This window comes from Arachis ipaensis, chromosome B9 (assembly GCF_059453495.1).
Source record: "Arachis ipaensis isolate K30076 ecotype BB chromosome B9, ASM5945349v1, whole genome shotgun sequence".
Lineage (NCBI taxonomy): Eukaryota > Viridiplantae > Streptophyta > Magnoliopsida > Fabales > Fabaceae > Arachis > Arachis ipaensis.
The window spans coordinates 133,257,521-133,276,716 of record NC_142444.1 but is presented as its reverse complement, the minus strand read 5'-3'; the positions used below and the strand labels follow the sequence as shown (position 1 = coordinate 133,276,716).

At 38.1% G+C, this 19,196-nt stretch overlaps 1 non-coding gene across 1 annotated transcript; it reads right to left on the bottom strand.

Annotated features, from left to right (window-relative positions):
- Positions 1-464: 464 nt before the first annotated feature.
- On the bottom strand, positions 465-572 carry LOC148546391 (small nucleolar RNA R71). Its single transcript, XR_015901191.1, has one exon. It is a non-coding gene; the product is annotated as a small nucleolar RNA R71 (small nucleolar RNA).
- Positions 573-19,196: the final 18,624 nt, after the last annotated feature.

The window sequence follows — 19,196 nt, the reverse complement described above, 5'->3', positions numbered from 1 at the left end:
AACTAAGAGAAGCTAAATTACAACAATCCAGCAAGCACCTTTCAGAAATTTTCGAACAGGAAGAGGAGATGGCAGCCGAAAATAATAATAATGCAAGGAGGATGCTTGGTGACTTTACTGCACCTAATTCCAATTTACATGGAAAAAGCATCTCCATTCCTACCATTGGAGCAAACAATTTTGAGCTGAAACCTCAATTAGTTTCTCTGATGCAGCAGAACTACAAGTTTCATGGACTTCCATCTGAAGATCCTTTTCAGTTCTTAACTGAATTCTTGCAGATATGTGATACTGTTAAGACTAATGGAGTAGATCCTGAAGTCTACAGGCTCATGCTTTTCCCTTTTTCTGTAAAAGACAGAGCTAGAGTATGGTTAGACTCTCAACCTAAGGATAGCCTGAACTCTTGGGATAAGCTGGTCAAGGCTTTCTTAGCCAAGTTCTTTCCTCCTCAAAAGCTGAGTAAGCTTAGAGTAGATGTTCAGACCTTCAGACAGAAATAAGGTGAATCCCTCTATGAAGCTTGGGAGAGATACAAAGGACTGACCAAAAAGTGTCCTTCTGACATGCTTTCAGAATAGACCATCATGGATATATTCTATGATGGTCTATCTGAATTGGCTAAAATGTCATTGGATACTTCTGCAGGTGGATCCATTCACCTAAAGAAAATGCCTGCAGAAGCTCAATAACTCATTGACATGGTTGCTAATAACCAGTTCATGTACACTTCTGAGAGGAATCCTGTGAGTAATGGGACGCCTCAGAAGAAGGGAGTTCTTGAAATTGATACTCTGAATGCCATACTGGCTCAGAATAAAATATTGACTCAGCAAGTCAATATGATTTCTCAGAGTCTGAATGGAATGCAAGCTGCATCCAACAGTACTCAAGAGGCATCTTCTGAAGAAGAAGCTTATGATCCTGAGAACCCTGCAATAGCAGAGGTAAATTACTTAGGTGAACCTTATGGAACACCTATAATCCATCATGGAGAAATCATCCAAATCTCTCATGGAAGGATCAACAAAAGCCTCAACAAGGCTTTAATAATGGTGGAAGATACAGGTTTAGCAATAGCAAGCCTTTTCCATCACCCACTCAGCAACAGACAGAGAACTCTGAACAAAATACCTCTAATTTAGCAAACTTAGTCTCTGATCTATCTAAGGCCACTGTGAGTTTCATGAATGAAACAAGGTCCTCCATTAGAAATTTGGAAGCACAAGTAGGCCAGCTGAGTAAAAGAATCACTGAAATCCCTCCTAGTACTCTCCCAAGCAATACAGAAGAAAATTCAAAAGGAGAGTGCAAGGCCATTGACATAGTCAACACGGCCGAACCTGGAGAGGAAGGGGAGGACGTAAATCCCAGTGAGGAAGATCTCCTGGGACGTCCAGTGATCAATAAGGAGTTTCTCTTTGAGGAACCAAAGGAATCTGAGACTCATCTAGAGACCATAGAGATTCCATTGAACCTCCTTATGCCCTTCATGAGCTCTGACGAGTATTCATCTTCTGAAGAGAATAAGGATTTACTAAAGAGCAAGTTACCAAGTACCTTGGTGCAATCATGAAGCTGAATGCCAAATTATTTGGTATTGAGACTTGGGAAGATGAACCTCCCTTGTTCACCAATGAACTAAGTGATCTGGATTAACTGACATTGCCTCAGAAGAAACAGGATCCTGGAAAGTTCGTAATACCTTGTACCATAGGCAACATGATCTTTGAAAAAGCTCTGTGTGACCTTGGTTCAGGGATAAACCTCATGCCCCTCTCTGTAATAGAGAAACGGGGAATCTTTGGGGTGCAAACTACTAAAATCTCATTAGAGATGGCAGACAATTCAAGAAAACAGGCTTAAGGACAAGTAGAGGACGTGTTAGTAAAGGTTGAAGGCCTTTACATCCCTGCTGATTTCATAATCCTTGATACTGGAAAGGATGAGGATGAATCCATCATCCTTGGAAGACCTTTCCTAGCCACAACAAGAGCTGTGATTGATGTTGACAAAGGTGAATTAGTCCTTCAATTGAATGAGGACTCCCTTTTGTTTACAACTCAAGGTTACCCTTCTGTAAACATGGAAAAGAGGCACAGTAAGCTTCTCTCAAAACAGAGTCAACCAGAGCCCCCACAGTCAAACTCTAAAGGATGGAGCAAACAAGAGAGCACATTCATGGATCTCAACAGGCACATGAAGAAGCTCATCATCAAGAAACCCCTGAGATACCTCAAGGGATGCACTTTCCTCCACAGAATTTTTGGGAGCAAAATCAACACCTCCCTAGGAGAATTAAGTTCCAACATGGGACAACTAAGGGTGGAACATCAAGAGCACTCCATCATCCTTCATGAAATTAAAGAATATCAAAAAGCAATGAGGGAGGAGCAACAAAGACAAGGAAGAGACATAGAAGAGCTCAAGGACATCATTGGTTCCTCAAGAAGAAAACGCCACCATCACTAAGGTGGACTCATTCCTTGTTCTTTCATTCTCTGTTTTTCGTTTTCTTTATGTTAAGTGCTTATCCATGTTTGTGTCTTATTACATGATCATTAGTATTTAGTAACTTTGTTTTAAAGTTATGAATGTCCTATGAATCCATCACCTCTCTTAAATGAAAAATGTTTTAATTCAAAAGAACAAGAAGTACATGAGTTTCGAATTTATCCTTGAACTTAGTTTAATTATATTGATGTGGTGACAATGCTTCTTGTTTTCTGAATAAATGCTTGAACAGTGCATATGTCTTTTGAAATTGTTGTTTAAGAATGTTAAATATATTGGCTCTTGAAAGAATGATGACAAGGAGACATGTTATTTGATAATCTGAAAAAATCATAAAAATGATTCTTGAAGCAAGAAAAAGCAGCAAAGAACAAAGCTTGCAGAAAAAAATAGCGAAAAAAAATAGAAAGAAAAGGAAAAAGCAAGCAGAAAAAGCCAAAGCTCTTAAAACCAAAAGGCAAGAGCAAAAAGCCAATAACCCTTAAAACCAAAAGGCAAGGGTAAATAAAAAGGATCCCAAGGCTTTGAGCATCAGTGGATAGGAGGGCCTAAAGGAATAAAATCCTGGCCTAAGCGGCTAAACCAAGCTGTCCCTAACCATGTGCTTGTGGCGTGAAGGTGTCAAGTGAAAACTTGAGACTGAGCGGTTAAAGTCAAGGTCCAAAGCAAAAGAAGAGTGTGCTTAAGAACCCTGGACACCTCTAATTGGGGACTTTAGCAAAGCTGAGTCACAATCTGAAAAGGTTCACCCAATTATGTGTCTGTGGCATTTATGTATCCGGTGGTAATACTGGAAAACAAAGTGCTTAGGGCCACGGCCAAGACTCATAAAATAGTTGTGTTCAAGAATCATCATACAGAACTAGGAGAATCAATAACACTTTCTGAACTCTGAGTTCCTATAGATGCCAATCATTCTGAACATCAATGGATAAAGTGAGATGCCAAAACTATTCAAGAGGCAAAAAGCTACAAGTCCCGCTCATCTAATTGGAGCTATGTTTCATTGATAGTTTGGAATTTATAGTATATTCTCTTATTTTTATCCTATTTGATTTTCAGTTGCTTGGGGACAAGCAACAATTTAAGTTTGGTGTTGTGATGAACGGATAATTTATACGCTTTTTGGCATTGTTTTTAGTAGAATCTAGTTACTTTTAGGGATGTTTTCATTAGTTTTTATGTTAAATTCACATTTCTGGACTTTACTATGAGTTTGTATGTTTTTCTATGATTTCAGGTATTTTCTGGCTGAAATTGAGGGACTTGAGCAAAAATCAGATTCAGAGGTTGAAGAAGGACTGCTGATGCTATTGGATTCTGATCTCCCTGCACTCAAAGTGAATTTTCTGGAGCTACAGAACTCAAAATGGCGCGCTTTCAATTGCGTTGGAAAGTAGACATCTAGGGCTTTCCAGCAATATATAATAGTTCATACTTTGGCCGAGTTTAGATGATGTAAAAGGGCGTTGAACTCCAGTTCTATGCTGCTGTCTGGAGTTAAACGCCAGAAACACGTCACAAGCCAGAGTTGAACGCCAGAAATACGTTACAAACTGGCGTTCAACTCCAAGATTGACCTATACACGTGTAACATTCAAGCTCAGCCCAAGCACACACCAAGTGAGCCCCGGAAGTGGATTTATGCATCAATTACTTACTTCTGTAAACCCTAGTAACTAGTTTAGTATAAATAGGACTTTTTACTATTGTATTAGACATCTTTGGATCAGATCTTTTGATCATTTTTAGATCTCTAGACCTCCATGGGAGGCTGGCCATTCGGCCATGCCTGAACCATTATCACTTATGTATTTTCATACGGTAGAGTTTCTGCACTCCATAGATTAAGGTGTGGAGCTCTGCTGTTCCTCAAAGATTAATGCAAAGTACTACTGTTTTTCTATTCAATTCAACTTATTCCGCTTCTAAGATACTCATTCACACTTCAACCTGAATGTGATGAACGTGACAATCATCATCATTCCCTATGAACGCATGCCTGACAACCACTTCCATTCTACCTTAGATTGAATGAGTATCTCTTGGATCTCTTAATCAGAATCTTCGTGGTATAAGCTAGATTGATGGCGGCATTCATGAGAGTCCGGAAAGTATAAACCTTGTCTGTGGTATTTCGAGTAGGACTCTGGGATTGAATGACTGTGACAAACTTCAAACTCGCGAGTGCTGGGCGTAGTGACAGACACAAAAGGAGGGTGAATCCTATTCCAGTATGATCGAGAACCTCAGATGATTAGCCGTGCTGTGACAGAGCATTTGGACCATTTTCACAAGAGGATAGGATGCAGCCATTGGCAAGGGTGATGCCTCCAAACGATTAGCCATGCAGTGACAGCGCATCGGACCATTTTCCAGAGAGGATTAAAAGTAGCCATTGACAACGGTGATGCCCTTACAGAAAGCTTGCCATGGAAAGGAGTAAGACTGATTGGATGAAGACAGCGGAAAAGCAGAGATTCAGAGGAACAAAAGCATCTCTATATGCTTATCTGAAATTCTCACCAATGAATTACATAAGTATTTCTATCTTTATTTTCTGTTTATTTATTATTATTATTCGAAAACTCCATAACTATTTTATATCCGCCTGACTGAGATTTACAAGGTGACCATAGCTTGCTTCATACCAACAATCTCCGTGGGATCGACCCTTACTCACGTAAGGTTTTATTACTTGGACGACCCAGTGAACTTGCTGGTTAGTTGTGCGAAGTTGTGAGTTATGTTTGGACCATGGTATTGTGCACCAGTCTTTGGCGCCATTGCCAGGGAGAGAACGAACAACAAATTTTACAACCTCAGAGTAACAATTTCGTGCACCAGCAGCCATGGAGGCCGACCCTTTGGATGATTTTTCCATCTGGAATGATGAGTCGGAGGAGGATTCAGAGTCCTACGAGGAGCCACTTCCATCTTAGGCTGACTTTCAAGAGATGATTTAGAGGTCACACCAGAGTTAGACACGACGAATCTTCTACTCCCTTTTTTTTTATCAATAGTATTACTTTCTCCTCGCTTTTGTAGTACTTTTAGAGGGGTAGGACCTCTTAGTAGTTTGGTTCTAGTTTAGGAAACCCGTGTGAGGGTTGGGACTGACTTTCTCTTTTGTATTTGTATATATAACTTGGTATGGTACTCAGCTTTTGATAGATGACATGTATCTCCAAACTTAACTCATGTGTATATTTATATATATGATATTTTCTGTTACCATGCATTTATCTATGATATGGCTTTAAATATTAACCTTGCAAACAACTAAACAATTTTTCATGATTAGTAAGTTAATCACACTGAACCGATAAATGCTTGTATTAACATTTACTTATGAAATCCGAGTCTAGAGCCAAATAGGTCCTTATGATAAGTAACACCTAAATGTTTAGCATTGGTCATGATGTGTCAAAAGTTGGGTCGTTACAGGAGTTGGCATTGCACTTCCTATCCCATGTTTAATTTTGAGAGTAAATCATTCACATATTTTGTTTGATATAAATGAATATGTCCTACAATAGTTCTGATAACTTCAACACCTAGAAAATAACTCAATTGACCTAGATCCTTTAATGAGAAAATTGTATTTATAGTTTTAATCATCAAGTTAACTTGATTTGAATCGCCCCCTGTAATAATGATGTCATCTACCTAGCATAGAAGATATATGACATGATCAGAAGTGTATTTCAAAAACAAATAGGTATCTGATTTTGCAGTAATAAAGCCAAATGTGTAACACCCTAATATTCAAATTCTTATGCTCGAGTCATAAGTCAATGATATTACGGTGGTAGGACTCTCATGTGGATTATAATACATACATATATACATATATATATATATATATATATATATATATATATATATAATCGAAATGAAGTATTAATCGAGAAGTCTAAAAAGAGTGAAAATAAAATCGCAAAGTCGTAACACTCACGTATCAACAATTAGAAGATAAAGCATAAATTGAAAGTGATACGAAGATAAAGCCATAAAGAAGAGTAAGAACAAGACAAAGTATAGATATATATATAATAAGTAAATAGCCACTGATCGCAACCCGGGAAGTTTAGGCTGGCTAGGGTACAGCACAAAAGTAGTTGACAACAATATCTCCAAATCTCTCCCAAATCATACATAAAGGCCGCTATAGGCAAGTTTCAAAGGATTAAATACATAGCGTAAGTTTTCAAAACAAAAACGGAGATAATCTAAGAAAAATGTAAATCAGAAAATTTCAAAGGTCTTCGCCGTCTTTCAGATAAACCACAGCTCACTGCTGAGCACCTAGACCTGCATCTGAAAAACAAGAGATATATACAGAATGAGAACCCCCGACCCATGGGTTTCTAGTAGGTAAAAGTGCCAAATAAATACAATGTACTATAATATAAATTCACTAAGCATCTTAAACTTCTTACCTCTTCATATCCATCCTGAGTTCTCACTATTCCATAACTTGGCAACTATCATAAGGGGATTCTAATTCTAACACAATATACTTCATACTTCCACTACCTTCCAACAGGAAATTCCAAGACCCGAACCATCCCTCAAGTAATTCAACTTTATACAAACACACAAAATACAGACAAATAATGCACAAGTAAGACAAGTAAGACAATTAGCAAATAATCAGGAAACATGTACAATTAGGCAAACTAAAGCAATTAAGCAAAACCAAACAATTCAAGCATATGCAAATGATGCATGCTTGTCCTACTGGCCATGAGATCACGTGTCGGTTGAATTTTCAGAACCCGACACATCTGGTAGCTAACCCGGATATGGTCCTCTTGAAAACCGATGGGTGGTACACCACCACGAACCCCACCTAGCAGGCGGTACACCACTACGAACCCTACCATTGCAAGCGGTACACCACCACAAACCTTGCAAGATATTCAATTGGAAAACAACACACACACGTGGGTGATAAACCAACACAAACCCCACATAACATTTTCTTTTAAAAACATGTGGGTGGTAAACTACCACGAACCCAACATAACATTCTCTTTTTAAAAATATGTGGGCGGTAAACCACCACGAATCCCACATAACATTCTCTTTTAAAAACATTTGGGCAGTAAACCACCATGAACCCCACAAAGCATTATCATTTTTTAAATTTATTATAAATCATTCATACATTCATTCCCAATCATATCTCATTCATCACTTGTATATCACATCTCTGCACTTCTCAAACATAATTCATCACGTTGCAAGCTTTCTTCATCTCCAACTTACCACCCCTTTCTATCTTTTCATTAATTAATATATAACTACGGTTTAGGGGCTAAAAGAGTGAAAATAGAGGTTTAGAGATTCAAAATTATATTTTAAAATACAAAACTCAATTTGCTAATTTTAGGGGGTCACGCGTATGCTTGGGCGTGTTTTTCATGCTTGTGTACGCCAGCACCCTCCTCGCATACGCGAGAGGCCCAACCTGAAAGGGTTGGTCGCGTCACCCTCCTTGCATCCACTATCAGAAATCTTGGCTTGACTGAAGAGGTCAAACCAACCCAGATATGTCTTCAACTTGCTGATGGCTCCATTAAATATCCATCAGGCATAATTGAGGACATGATTGTCAAGGTTGGGCCATTTGCCTTTCCCACTGACTTTGTAGTGCTGGAAATGGAGGAGCACAAGAGTGCAACTCTCATTCTGGAAGACCCTTCCTAGCAACTGGACGAACTCTCATTGATGTCCAAAAAGGGAAAGTGACCCTGAGAGTCAATGAGGATGAGTTCAAGTTAAATGCTGTCAAAGCTATGCAGCATCCAGACACATCAAATGAATGCATAAGCGTTGATATTATTGACTCCTTGGTGGAAGAGATCAATATGACTGAGAGTCTCGAATCAGAGCTAGAGGACATCTTTAAAGATGTTCATCCTAATCTGGAGGAACCAGAGGAAACAGAAAAGCCTCTAAAAACTCTTCAGGAAGAGGATAAGCATCTTAAACCCGAGCTCAAACCACTACCACCATCCCTGAAATATGCGTTTCTAGGAGAGGATGGCACTTTTCCTGTGATCATAAGCTCTGCCTTAGAGCCACAGGAGGAGAAAGCACTACTTCAGGTGCTAAGGACACACAAGACAGCTCTTGGGTGGTCCATAAGTGACCTTAAGGGAATCAGCCCAGCCAGATACATGCACAAGATCCTATTAGAGGATGATGCTAAGCCAGTGGTCCAACCACAAAGGCGGCTGAATCCAGCCATGAAGGAGATGGTACAGAAAGAGGTCACTAAATTACTAGAGACTGGGATTATTTATCCTATTTCTGATAGCCCCTGGGTGAGCCCTGTCTAAGTTGTACCCAAAAAGGGAGGCATGACAGTGGTTCATAATGAAAAGAATGAACTGGTTCCTACAAGAATAGTTACATGGTGGCGTATGTGTATTGACTACAGAAGGCTCAATACAGCCACTAGAAAGGATCATTTTCCTTTACCATTCATAGACCAGATGCTAGAAAGACTAGCAGGTCATAACTATTACTGCTTTTTGGATGGCTATTCAGGCTATAACCAAATTGCAGTAGATCCTCAGGATCAAGAAAAAACAGCATTCACATGTCCATCTGGAGTATTTGCCTACAGAAGGATGCCTTTTGGTCTGTGCAATGCACCTGCAACCTTTCAGAGATGCATGCTCTCTATTTTCTCTGATATGGTGAAAAAGTTTCTGGAAGTCTTCATGGATGACTTCTCAGTATTTGGAGACTCATTTAGCTCCTGTCTTGATCATCTAGCACTTGTTCTGAAAAGGTGCCAAGAGACTAACCTGGTTTTAAACTGGGAAAATGTCACTTTATGGTGACTGAAGGAATTGTCCTTGGGCATAAAATTTTGAACAAAGAAATAGAAGTGGATCAAGCTAAGGTAGAGGTAATTGAAAAATTACCACCTCCCACCAATGTTAAGGCAATCAGAAGCTTTCTGGGACATGCAGGATTCTACAGGAGGTTTATAAAAGATTTTTCAAAAATCGCAAAACCTCTGAGTAATCTGCTAGCTGCTAATACACCATTTGTCTTTAACACAGAGTGTTTGCAGGCCTTCGAGACTCTGAAGGCTAAGCTGGTCACAGCACCTGTCATTTCTGTACCAGACTGGACATTACCATTCGAATTAATGTGTGATGCCAGTGATCATGCTATTGGTGCAGTATTGGGACAAAGGCATAACAATCTTCTGCACGTCATTTACTATGCCAGCCGTGTTCTAAATGACGCACAGAAGAATTACACAACCACAGAAAAAGAGCTGCTTGCAGTGGTTTATGCCATTGACAAGTTTAGATCCTATTTATTAGGATCAAAAGTGATTGTGTACACTGACCATGCTGCTCTTAAATATCTACTCACGAATTAGGATTCAAAACCCAGGCTCATAAGATGGGTGTTGCTTCTGCAAGAGTTTGATATAGAAATAAGAGACAGAAAAGGGACAGAGAACTAAGTAGCTGATCACCTGTCCCGGATAGAACCAATAGCGGGGGCGTCTCTTCCCCTAACTGAGATCTCTGAAACCTTTCCGGATGAGCAACTCTTTGCCATTAAGGAAATACCATGGTTTGCAGACATTGCAAACTATAAGGCTGTGAGATTCATACCCAAAGAGTACAGTAGACAGCAAACGAAAAAATTAATTTCTGATGCAAAGTACTACTTGTGGGATGAACCATATCTCTTTAAGAGATGTGCTGACGGAATGATCCACAGATACGTGCCTAGAGAAGAGGCACAGAAGATCCTATGGCATCGCCATGGATCACAATATGGATGACATTTCGGAGGTGAGCAAATAGCCACAAAAGTTCTCCAATGTGGCTTCTACTGGCCTACCCTCTATAGAGACTCCCGTGAGTTTATACGTAACTGTGACAGTTGCCAGAGAGCTGGTAATCTGTCTCATGGTTACGCCATGCCTCAGCAAGAGATCTTAGAGATTGAGTTGTTTGATGTATGGGGTATTGACTTCATGGGGCCTTTCCCACCATCATACTCAAACACTTACATTCTGGTGGCAGTAGACTATATATCTAAATGGGTAGAGGCAATTGCCACACCCACTAATGATACTAAGATAGTGCTAAAGTTCCTCCAGAAGCATATCTTCAGCAAATTTGGTGTCCCTAGAATACTAATCAGTGATGGAGGGACTCATTTCTACAATAAACAGCTTGACTCTGCTTTGATCCGATATGGAATTAACCACAAAGTGGCAACTCTATATCATCCATAGAAAAATGGGCAGGCTGAAGTCTCAAATAGAGAACTAAAACGAATCCTGGAACGGACTATAAGTACCCGTAGAAAGGATTGGGCAAGGAGTCTAGATGATGCTCTATGGGCATACAGAACTGCATTTAAAACTCCTATAGGGACCTCTCCATACCAGCTTGTGTATGGAAAAGCCTGTCATCTGCCAGTGGAACTAGAACATAAGGCCTACTGGGCAACCAGATTCCTAAACCTTGATGCTAAGTTAGCTGGAGAGAAAATATTGCTCTAGTTGAATGAGCTAGAGGAATTCAGACTCAATGCTTTCGAAAATGCAAAAATTTACAAAGAGAAAGCAAAAAGGTGGCATGACAAGAAACTGTCATCCAAAGTCTTTGAGCCAGGACAGAAGGTTCTGCTATTTAACTCTAGGCTCAGATTGTTCCCTGGGAAATTAAAATCCCGGTGGAGGGGACCATATGTGATCACAAGTGTGTCACCATATGGATATGTAGAGCTTCAGGATGCTGACTCTGACAAAAAGTTTATTGTTAATGGACAGAGAGAGAAACATTATCTTGAAAGTAATGTTGAGAAAGAATGTTCAAAACTGATACTAGGCTAAAGCTCAGTAAAGGTCCAGCTAAAGACAATAAAGAAGCGCTCGCTGGGAGGCAACCCAGTCATTAGTAAAGGTTCTTATTATTTAAATAATAATTATAGGAGTTTGATATAAACTATCTTCAAGGTTAATTATCAATTGCAGGAGTTCACAGAGTTACAGAAGGATTCAGAGCATAAAGCAGAGAAAAGGAGCTCACTGGCACAAAAACGCCAGTAAAGATACCATTCTGGGCGTTTAACGCCAGAGTTGCAGCATCCTGGGCGTTTAGAAAAATGCCCAGTGATAAAAGATTTCTGGCGTTTAACGCCAACCAGGGCACCTGGCTGGGCGTTAAACGCCCACAATGGCCAACATATGGGCGTTAAACACCAGAATGGATACCATTCTGGGCGTTTAACGCAAGAAAAGGTAAGGGGATGAGATTTTGTTTCCACTTCAAATTTTTTTCAAACTTTCATGTTTTAATTCATAATTTTCTGCATAAACATGTTACAAATTTTCATCACCTACATTCAATTTTCAAAAATTTAATAATCTTCTAAATCCTTTTTCAATTTTCCTTCAAATCCTTTCCAAATCTTTTTCAAAAACTCATTTATCTTTTCAATTCCTTTCCAAATCTTTTCCAACTCATCATATCTTTTTTTAATTCCAAATCTTTTGAATTCTAAAATCTCATCTTTTTCATATCATAATTCATTTTTTTTACCAATCATATCTTTCTATCATATCTTTTTCAAAATTTTCGAAACCCCACCCCTCCACTTTTAAATACACGTTCGGCCACCCCCTCTCCTCCACAACTCGAATTTGACTCTCCTCATATTCCTCTTCTTTCCTTTCTTTTGATTGAGGACAAGCAAACCTCTAAGTTTGGTGTGTTTTTTCATGATGACCGAGCTAAGACTCACTAAGATCATAGCTCCTAAGGAAAAACAAACCACTTCAAGAGGCAAGAAAGAGAATACTCCAAAGCCACTTTGGAATCAATAGAGGTTCTTAACCAAAGAACATGCAGACCATTACCACAAAATAATGGGTCTGAGGTCAGTAATCCCAGAAGTTAAATTCGATATGAAAGAAGACGAATATCCAGAGATCCAAGAGCAGATTCGAAACAGAGGCTGGGAAATTCTAGCTAATCCTGAGACAAAGGTGGGAAGAAACATGGTTCAGGAATTCTACTCAAATCTGTGGCTGATAGATAAGCAGAGAATGACTAGAACTGCCTTCCATACCTTTCAAACTATGGTCAGAGGGAGGATTATTTACTTCCACCTTGACAAAATAAGAGAGGTCTTCAAGCTACCTCAACTGCAAGATGATCCAGAATCCTTTAATAGGAGAATAGTGAGAATAGATAAACAGTTGGACCAAGTTCTAGAGGACATATGTCTCCCTGGAGCCAAGTGGATAACCAACTCAAAAGGTGTCCCAAACCAACTCAAGAGAGGAGATCTTAAACCAGTCGCTAGGGGCTGGTTGGACTTCATTGGGCATTCTATACTGCCCACTAGCAACCGCTCTGAGGTCACTGTCAAAAGAACAGTGATGATTCATTGCATTATGATGGGAAACGAAGTGGAGATTCATCATTTGATTTCTTGTGAGATCTACACAATTGCAAATAAGAACTCCACTGAAACCAAATTGGCTTACTAAGCTTAATCTCTCTGCTATGTAAAGATGCTGGGGTAAAGATGGGAGTGGATGAGTTCATCCCAGTCGAGCACCCAATCACCAAGAAGTCAATGGAGGGATAACAAGTGCAAGATAACTCCATCAAAAGGAGGGCGCAGGAGTTCCTCCCAGAAATCCCTCAGATTGACTACTGGACCCGCCTAGAAGCATTTGTCATCAAGCTGCAAGAAGCTATGGATCAACTTAAGGAAGAACAGCAAAATCAAAATAGTATGCTCTGCAAACTGCTTAAGGAGCAAGAAAAGCAAGGGCGTGAGCTATAGGAGCTGAAGCGCCAAAGGCTCTCCCTTGAAGGACCAGACACCCCACAGATTGAAGGAGCATCCATCTCTCAAAATAAAGGTTGTTGAGTCCTAATCTTAACTCTGTGATAACTTTTATTATTAGAAACCTATCTTAAGAATTATATGAATATTAGTAATTAGAGTCTTTATTTTTAATTTTATTTTTATCTCCAAGTAAGCTATAATTTATTTTTCTCTTCATCATTAAACATGAATAAAATAGTAGATTCTTTGAGTAAAGATGCAATTATTTCGTGTTTTTAAGAGAAGAACTCAAAATTATTTATTTGTGGTGGCAATACTTTTTGTTTTCTGAATGAAGGCTTGAACAGTGCATATTTTTTATAGTGAAGTTTATGAATGTTAAAATTGTTGACTCTTGAAATAATGATGAAAAAAGAGAAATGTTATTGATAATCTGAAAAATCATGAAATTAATTCTTGAAGCAAGAAAAAGTAGTGAAGAACAAAGCTTGCGAAAAAGAAAAAGAAAAAAAATAATAAAAGAAAAAGAAAAAGCAAGCAAAAAAAGCCAATAGCCCTTTAAATCAAAAGGCAAGGGTAAAAAGGATCCAAGGTTTTGAGCATTAATGGATAAGAGGGCCTAAAGGCATAAAATTCTGGCCTAAGCGGCTAAATCAAGCTGTCCCTAACCATGTGCTTGTGCCATGCAGGTCCAAGAGAAAAGCTTGAGACTGAGTGGTTAAAGTCGTTATCCAAAGCAAAAGAGTGTGCTTAAGAACTCTGGACACCTCTAACTGGGGACTTTAGCAAAGCTGAGTCACAATCTGAAAAGCTTCACCCAGCTATGTGTCTGTGGCATTTATGTATCCTGTAGTATTACTGGAAAACAAGATGCTTAGGGTCACAGCCAAGACTCATAAAGTAGCTGTGTTCAAGAATCAACATATTAAACTAGGAGAATCAATAACACTATCTGAATTCTGAGTTCCTATAGATGCCAATCATTCTGAACTTCAAAGGATAAAGTGAGATGCCAAAACTGTTCAGAAGCAAAAAGCTACTAGCCTCGCTCATCTGATTAGAATTTGAGCTTCACTTGAAACACTGGGATTCTATTGCAACTTGATCCTCTTTTTATCCTATTTTATTTGTCTAGTTGCTTGAGGACAAGCAACAGTTTAAGTTTGGTATTGTGATGAGCGGATATTTTATACGCTTTTTGGTAATATTTTCATGTAGTTTTTAGTATGTTTTAGTTACTTTTTATTATATTTTTATTATTTTTATGTAAAAATCACATTTCTGGACTTTACTATGAGTTTGTGTATTTTTCTTTAATTTCAGGTATTTTCTGGCTGAAATTGAGGGACCTGAGCAAAAATCTGATTCAGAGGCTGAGAAAGGACTGCAGATGCTGTTGGATTCTGACCTTCCTGCACTCGAAATGGATTTTCTGGAACTACAGAAGTCCAATTGATGCGCTCTCAATTGATTTGGAAAGTAGACATCTTGGGCTTTCCAGCAATATATAATAGTCTATACTTGGCTCGAGATTTGGTAGCGCAAACAGGCGTTTAAATGCCAGTTCCTTACCCTTTTCTGGCATTAAACGCCAGAACTGGCATAAAAATTGGAGTTAAACGCCCAAACTGGCACAAAAGCTGGAGTTCAACGCCAGGAATAGCCTATGCACGTGAAAGCTTCAGTGCTCAGCCCAAACACACATCAAGTGGGCCCCGGAAGTGGATTTCTGCACTATCTATCTTAGTTTACTCATTTTCTGTAAACCTAGGTTACTAGTTGAGTATAAAAACTACTTTTATAGATTTATTTTAAACATCATGACGTTTTTACATCTGAATTTTGTACCTTCTACGACATGAGTCTCTAAACTGCATGGTTGGGGGAGAGGAGCTCTGCTGTGTCCCGATAGATTAATGCAATTACTACTATTTTCCATTCAATCACGCTTGTTTCTATTCTAAGATATTCACTCGCACTTCAACATAATGAACGTGATGATCCGTGACACTCATCACCATTCTCAACCTATGAATGCGTGCCTGACAACCACTTCTGTGCTACCTTAGATTGAGTGTGTATCTCTTTGGTTCCTGGTTCACGAGTTTGATTGCCACTCCTGACAATAGAGCATTCAAATCTGTGAGATCAGAGTCTTCGTGGTGTAAGCTAGAATCAATTGGTAGCATTCTTGAGATCCGAAAAGTCTAAACCTTGTCTGTGGTATTCCGAGTAGGATCCGGGAAGGGATGACTGTGACGAGCTTCAAACTCACAAATGTTGGGCGCAGTGACAATGTGCAAAAGGATCAATGGATCTTATTCCAACACTAGTGAGAACCGACAGATGATTAGCCCTACGAAACCCATAGCTGGACCATTTTCATTGAGAGGATGGATGGTAGCCATTGACAACGGTGATCCACCAACATACAGCTTGCCATGGAAGGAGCCTTGCGTGCGTGAAGAAAAATACAGTAGGAAAGCAGAGATTCAGAAGACAGAGCATCTCCAAAACCTCAACCTGTTATCCATTACTGCATAACAAGTATTATTTAATCCATCTTCTTTTACTCATTCCAATTAAAACTGAGAATTATTATTGATATCCTGACTAAGAGTTACAAGATAACCATAGCTTGCTTTAAACCGACAATCTCCGTGGGATCGACCCTTACTCACGTAAGTTATTACTTGGACGACGCAGTGCACTTGTTGGTTAGTTGTGCGGAATTACAAAAGTGTGATTGTGATTTCGTGCACCACAGACCGTTGAGCACATTCCTTTGAGCTTTCACCTTCTGGACATGCTTCTGATCTATGGCCATAGCGGCCATAACCAAAACAAATCAATTGTAGTCCCTCATACTCAATTGTAAATTCTCTTACCAACACTTCGATGGCTGGAACAAGCTTTTGCCTCAAGTCTATCTCCACGCATAGATGTGAGAACTTTTCTCTAGAATGGATCGAAGTAGTCTAATCAATCTTGAGCATGACCCAATCTTTCCTCCAGCTCTCCATAAAAAGGGATGAGTATAAAGTTCCATAGAAAGCTTTGGGATCCTTACCCATACAGCAATTTGTTGAAAATCATGCGCACCTGGATTGAAGAGTGGGCACCATCTTTGTACCATCAAATCGTGGTCAGAAACTTGCCAAGGTAAAAGTTTTAGCGAGACATTTTTTCATTATTTTCTTCGAAACACATGAAAAACAGGGAAAAATTTTTTTTCTCGCCAGATGGTCCAATAAAATGATAAATTTGCACAAAATAGTAAACATGTGACTTTATTTTTGTTTGTTTATACATAATAGAGAGAAAAGGGAAGAGAAAGATGAGAGAAAAAATTAAAAAATAAAAACCATTCTTATGCATTTATCTAACATTAAGTTTTTGCAAATTATTTTACTAGAACGAATAGCAACATATATGAGCATTTGAAATCAAATTAAACCAAACTAAACTGATAAATCGAATTAAAAAACTAAAAAAATATCAAAAACCAAAACATCTAAAGTTTTGGAATTTATTGTTTTTATCGGTCTAGTTCGATTATTGATTTTCAAAACACAAAACTGAATCAAATCAAAATGAAATGAAAAGTGTTTAAAATATATTTTTTATTTTATTTCTACCCTAATAATGTTATCATAAATTTCATTATACTAATTATACCATAAAATCTCTCACTGCAAATATAATTAGTATAAATATTTTATAAATCATGAAAGGTCTTTTTTCAGACCTGCTACACATACAAGTTTTTTTGACAAACAAATTTAAACAAGTTGGCCCAAGCCCAATAAAAACAATCCTCAGGTCAAAGTGCCTGTAAACACGCGCTTCTAAGACTATCGAATAGTGCGAAACTCATTATGAAAAATGGTTCTTCTCCCTCGATCAAAATTGCAACGCTCAAAATTCAAATAACGATCAACACCTCTCAAAAATCTCTCAAAATCGTCGCGAAAAGTCAAGAAAGTTTCAAAGCTGAAGTCGAAATCTTCACCAACAAACATAGAAAGAAAAGACAAAAGATTATTGAAGGTAATGTTTACTAATCTTGCAGTTTTCTCACTTTTCTCTTTCCATTATGATCGTAAAACGCTACGTAATAATATTGCAGTTTATTTTGTGTTCTTGCATTACTGTTCTCATTATACGCTTTATTTGGTGATAACTGTGTTAGGTCGGTATAATGTTACATAGTGATAACTGTGTAGGTCGGTGTAAAAATGTTACGTAGTGTTTGTTGTATAGTTTAACCTATATTTGCCTGTGTTTGAGGGATTTGAATGTGTTTTTGTGCATGTTTGAGTTTTGCATGTTTCTAAATGAGTGTCTGTAGTGCTTCTGGTATCATTGTATTCATGTTTGTATTTCGTTCTATTTGGTTTGTCTTTCGGTGTATTTGTCCTATCTTTCTATGTATTTCACCGGAATTGAGGTGTACTTGGTGGTGTTGTACTCTTTAAGCTTTAACTAGACAATAGAATATTGTTCTTGTGCTTCTGATGTTATTATGTGCATATTTGAGTGATTTGTAACTGTTTTTGTCCATTTATCAGGAATTTTGTTCATCGATTTCTTGTAACAAACCATAGAATTTTATTCTAGTGCTTCTAGTATCATTTTATGCATGTTTGATTCAGTTGCATGTCTTTCTGATCTCATGTTATATGATATAATAAAAACAATAGTAGTGTGTTTGGTTTGTATTTTGGTTTATTTGATTTGTATTTTAGTGTATATGGTTTGTCTTTCGGTGTATTAACCTTTTTTTTATTTCTTATAGAAAAAATGGCACCAAAGGTAGCACCAAAATATAATATAAGCATATGTATGTTTGAAGAACTCAATCAATTTTGTATAAATATAGTTTATTTACATGATTCTCATTTATTTACAGAAAATCCATGATTTGAGATGCTCCACAAGATCAATTCATGATAAATTCTAGGACATGAGCGAGGACAAGAAAGCAATTGTTCGAGAACTGGGATTTGGTGGTTTGATGCATATCCCTCTAATGAATGTGCCATATAAGCTATTGAAACAATTAGCATATTCATTTGTTCTATCCTCTAACAGATTGGACACACGGTATGGTATAATCAACATCACCCAAGAAAATATAGCTGCTGTCTTTGGCATGAGTATAGCTAGTAAAAATTCATTTCCTAATATATTCTGTGAATTAAATTTTGATGTATTATCTAATTATTTCTGTGTCACTGAAATATTTCTTACCGCTTTTGCAGGGCCACGCTATCCATAAAAAATTAACTTTCAAGAATTTAGTGAGGAGAATAAGGAAGTTGTTAGAAGCTTCCAAGGCAAGACCTTGTCGCAATTATCAACCTCTATACATTCAGATGTCCTTCTTGTTGCCGACATGGTAAACAAAATTTTTTCGATTCACATGCTGCCCATTCTTCACGTGGACATAATTCGTCAATGTAATTGGGTTGGACATGTGCTCAACTTCCTAATAAAAGGCATTAAAGAGCACATATTAGAAAAAAAATCTGTTAATGGCTGCCTCTATGACCTAATGATTGTATATTTTCACGAATCGACATATAAATATAGCTCGGTGGATGAAATTCCTGGACCACCGTGGGTCCAACACTATACCAAGGAGTTGCTGGTACAAAGAATAAAAGCTGAAATTAAAGATGAGATGGTAACTTAATTACAAAATTTCTTCTTATTTTTTGTGTATTTCTTATAAATATATTGTGTTAGGGAATCGTGAAAATGGCACAGCTGAAAAAATAACTAAAGAAAGTGAAAAAGAAGGGAAAAAAGAAGGAAGG